The sequence below is a fragment of the Canis lupus genome, chromosome 4 (genome assembly GCF_011100685.1).
Source record: "Canis lupus familiaris isolate Mischka breed German Shepherd chromosome 4, alternate assembly UU_Cfam_GSD_1.0, whole genome shotgun sequence".
NCBI classification, from domain to species: Eukaryota; Metazoa; Chordata; class Mammalia; order Carnivora; family Canidae; genus Canis; species Canis lupus.
Window position 1 is genome coordinate 53,506,642 of NC_049225.1, and position 5,271 is coordinate 53,511,912.

Below are 5,271 nucleotides of genomic sequence, written 5' to 3' on the forward strand. Positions count from 1 at the left end.
GGGACTGTAAGAGAAACTGGAGATGTGTAGCTATTAATACCTGTGTTGTTTTAATCAGACACCTTCACATTTACTTGGAAGACTAAAGAGAAGCAATCAATGCTGTACTTTTTAGTGATGTCTCATTTTATAATCCAGATAGGGAAAGAATTTTTGTTAATATGGATGGAGTCTTTGTTTTAAACTTTCTTCGTTTTTTAAAAGATTTTATTTATTCAAGAGAGGCAAAGACATAGGCAGAGGCAGAAGCAGGCTCCATGCAGTAACGATGTGGGACTCAGTCCCCCCACCCCGGAATCATGCCCTGAGCAGAAGGCAGATGCTCAACCACTGAGCCACTCAGGCTTCCCTATTTTAAACTTTCTTGATGTTTTCCCCCAGCAAAGGTAGAGGAATATTGGCCATAGTCTTTAGCCCAACACAAAACATGAGCTACTTTGGCACAGATAATATCTCAACTGTCATTTTTTTTTTTTTTTTTTTTTTAGGTATCTCTGAAACACTAGCTAGGACAGTGTTTTTTTTCAAATGTGGTCAGTGTGCCACTTCCTGCAAAATGATCTAGGATGCTTGTTAAAAATGCAGCCATTCCTCAGAAGTATAGAATCATAGTCTCTCTGGCTAGAATCCAGAAATATGCACTTTTAATAAGCTCCTCAGATAATTCTTAAGCACACCTACCTTTGACAGCAAGTAAAGCTTGTGAGACTTATTTCAAATTGTATCTGCTATAAAAGTATTATAACTACACTGGTTTTCAGAAAAGAAAAACCTTTCATCCGCCCAATAATTGTTTTTGTTTTATGATATTCTTTCTAATATTTGTCCACATACACATTTTTTTCACATAATTATAATCACAACACATGCACTCACTGTTGTGCACTTGCTCAATATTTTATCATGAGCTGTTTTTCATGCTCTATGACTTTATAATTGATTATCTTTCATGTTTGCACAATATTGCTTCAGGCAGATGTGCCATAATTAACCACATTAAAGAGTTAGGATTGTAGTTTTTTCTAAAGTGGTTTCAGTAATTTGTCCTAGTAATTTCAATGATGCAATTTCAAAGTGAGCTCTCTTACGAACCAGAAGGAGTGGGGGTACCTTTGAGCAGCCATTATTTCAGTGACATGAGGGGTTAGTGACATTTTAGAAGTCATTTTAGAACTGAGCACTGAATGGCCAGGATAGGTAGGCTCATTCAAGGTGGACTCTGGGTAACAGTATGAAGGATGATGAACAGAGCATGTGGAAAGAAAAGTGTGGCATGGTGTCCCATGCTGCTGAAGGAGGCACACAGTCCCCTTTTCTTGTCTACTTTGTAACTTACCCTGCCTAATGGCTAATCATTCTTCATATCTCAACCTAGAGATCTTTCAGTGGTAACCCAGTGCTTTCCTTTTCTTTTCTGGTAATAGAACTCTCTATTTTTAGCTATGTTTCATTTCTTGAAGCAAGGCGTGGTCAAGTACCTAAGTTCTGGACTATAAGATGTCAAAAGAATTTTCATGTGCAATTTGAGGGTATGCAGAACATACCCTTAAATAGAGAGGTTATGCTCTCCTTTGCTCTCTTGTCCTTCTTGCTGGTTGGAATACAGAAATGAGGACTGGAATCTGAGCAATCATCTTAGACCCTATAGGTCTCATGCTGACAATGATAGCGAGAGGAATCTAAGATGCCATGCCAGCACAGGGTTACTTTCCTCAAGATCTTTATATGACAGAAAAATACATCTCAATCTAGTTTAATCCACTATAATTTTGTGTTTTCTGTCGTGCAGTTGAACCAAATTCTAACCTACCCAGGATTCTTCCCTTCCATAAAGTTTTCCCTTACCCTCAAAGACTAAATTGTTCCTGCTTTATATTCTATCCCACAGCACCTTTGTTCATATCTCCTGCTAGATTCTAAACTCCTTGAGAACCAATGGGGGCAAATATCCTAGAAACTAGAAACACAAACATATGGTAGCCAGCAGAGTAACAGACGCAGCCTCAGTGACTAATGGAATTCATAGACTGGATGGCAAGGGTGCTTCACATCTGATTGCTCATAAAAATCTTTATAAAAAAAAAAGAAGAAGAAGAAGAACTTAAAAGAAAACATCCTAGACACCTCCGGAATTTGAACATTTGAAGATGGCAACTGGGAACTGTATGTTTTAAAGTCCTTCCCCGCCCCCAGGTGATTCCAAAGCCCACCAGGCAATGGTGTTGACAAAGAGGCATTTGGATATCCTGTAGGACAGTACCAGGATTTTCCTCCCACCAACAGTCTGTTTCCTTTCTTCTTCATGTCACTTAAGAGCCAATAGCTTAATGCCTTTCCAAGCTCAAGCTCACTATAAATGCTGAATTCTCTTTGAGAATGGCTCCCAACCCATGGATAAAAGGCTGGAGAGAGATTGAACAGGAGAGTTTTTATATCAATAACAAATATAAGCATGGAAACAATTTTATTTTTTTCCAAAGCAATTATCACCATCTGCAACTATCTTGTTTGTTTCCTTGTTCATTTTTCTCTTCACCAGCCCCTGTTGTGAGAAGCTTCAGGCAAATAGAAACACTGTCTTTCTTTCTTGATTTATGATCCCTGATGCCCAGCACTCTGCCTTGCAATGTATTACATTCTCAGACAGTATTTGTTGAATTAATTAAATATTATCTACACTTTGTTGAGCACCTTCTGTGTGCCACTGTATCTGGTATCTTATATTATTATCTCACTTAATCCTCATGAGAAGCTTGTAGATAGGTGTTATCATCTTTATTTAATCAGTGAAGAATCTGGAAACTTAGAGTAGTAGTAGTAGTAGAGACAGTTGAACTCAAGTCTCTCTGCTTTTAAACTCAGCACTCTGACTGCTTCACCATGTTGCCCTTGCTGACAAACAATTCTGCAGTAGAATCTACTTCAACTGGAAATTGCAGATGGATGGAATTTTCTTCCACCAGATATAGAAGGCTGAGCTAGCTTAGGGTAAAAAAAAAATGTGAAAGGAAACTGCAAGATTAAAGAGGTCATCTACTCATCCCTAATTTTGTCACTACCTTCCAGAGCACAATGAGGGCCTTCCACATTTTCCCCTCTTGAGAATACCAATCCCCACCTGTTCTTTTGGGGACCGTTTGCAGCCTGTGTCTCTCTCTGGTGCAGGCAATCACAGTAGTGCATTGGAGGCAGTATTGGGTTCTGGGTCTGTTGTGCTATTCAGCAGGACAGTCAAGGATTTTTCCTTGGACACAGTGGTACAACTGTGCTTCCCCCATCGAAAATGATTCTCTAAGAAGTGACTTTGGAGCTGCCTGTGGCCATGCTTTCTCTCTCTGGGGTAAGGCTCATCTCTGGTAAGAGCAAATGACACCAACACAGAAGGAGAGTCAGGAAGACAGAGAATCCAGACACTGAGTCTTTGGTTCCATTCACCACAGAGCCAGTTAGCTAATTCAAGCATATTTCTCCCCATGGAGGTAGGTTTTTACTTCTTGCATCTTTTCTGGACAAACACAAGGGCATACCAAAAGGCCCCTTCATGTGGTACAAGGAACCAGTCAACATCTTGAAACTCAGTGAACACTTTTCACAATGTACTTTTTTTTTTTTTTAAACCTCTAAGTGATGCTGTATAGAACAGTGTTTAAGACTTACTATCAGTTTTGGAATCAGACATAATGAGAAAAGAGTCCTGCTCCTTCACCCTGGAACTGTGTGATGTTGGGCAAGTAACTTTACATCTCTGAACCTGTTTTCTGAACAATGAGAATAATAATTATACATACCTCATGGAATTTTTTGGAGGACTGATGATTATACACAATGTTATGGCCATATTGTGAGCATTAGTTGTGTCCTGGTGTTTCCCTGTTGTGTTTTTAGCTTGTGTTTTTATTTTTTATTAATGTATTTATTTTTAAAGATTTTATTTATTTATTCATGAGAATACACAAAGCGGAGGAGAGAGGCAGAGACACAGGCAGAGGGAGAAGCAGGCTCCATGCAGGGAGCCCGACATGGGATTCGTTCCTGGGTCTCCAGGATCAGGCCCTGGGCTATAGGCGGCGCTAAACTACTGAGCCACCAGGGCTGCCCTAGCTTGTGTTTTTAACACACAGCATCCCCCTCCCCACTTTTTATAGGGTCACTGGGACACCTCCACATTGCTAGAACAAGACCAATCCTGAGAAAATGATTGGGAGGGAAATAAGTTTGTCTTACTCAAGTGTCTACCTGTACCAGTGTTGGCTTCTTTCCTTCCTTAAGATGTGATGGTACAATTGTTGGGAGGGGACTAGTCACTACCACCTCCTGACATTTGTACAAAGCCTATCAGAACACTTTGCTTTCTTCTTTGAGTCTCATGAAAGACACAAGGTGAAAAAACAGACCCAGAGAACAGCCATTGACTTGTCTCAGATCAAGCAATGCCTCTTTGTTGGAAAAGCAGAATTGATGTTTGCCAGGGACTTTGTACAGGCAGAGACACAGAATTATACAGACATAGAATTATAAACTGTTAATTATGAAGTATTCAGACATTTTCTTAAAATGCCTTATTATAAAGTCAAAGTTTCTTTGTTCTAAATTTCTTTTCACAATAAATTTTACTCTTCGCATGAATTAGGAAAACACAGAAAAGCCCCAAATTCTGTCTTTGCAGAAGCATTATCCTTCTATAACTTTTTCTGTGCAAATTTGGTTATGCATATATTTTTCTCTAATTGTAAATAGATTTATTGTTATTTTCTGTTTAGAAGAGTAATAATGATTATTAGAAAAATTCATAGTAGTGAACACCATAAAAAGGCATAAATTACTGTAATCTAGTCACTCATAATTAGTCATAGGTCATTAATCATTTTGGTTCATATATTTCTGCATACCCACACAGTTACAAAAACCAGATCATCATGGAACTTAAGATATAAGCCCCTTGTAGACTCTTTCTTTTTATGTAATATGTCATAAACACTTTTCTGTGACACTAGATTTTCCTCTACATGATGCTTTCTAAAACTTTTTATTATAACTTCAAACTGTACAAAAATAGCATAGGCATTATAATAAACTTCCTGTACCTATTATGCACATTCAACAATTACCAATTGTATACTCCATACTCCTTTTACTCAACGGATTTTTTAAAAAGCAAATTGCAAAAATTATTTTATCCACAAATATTTCAGTATATATCTCTAAAAGATTAGGACTCTTTTTTTTTAAGATTTATTTGAAAGAGAGAGAGAGAGCATGAGTGGAAGGGGC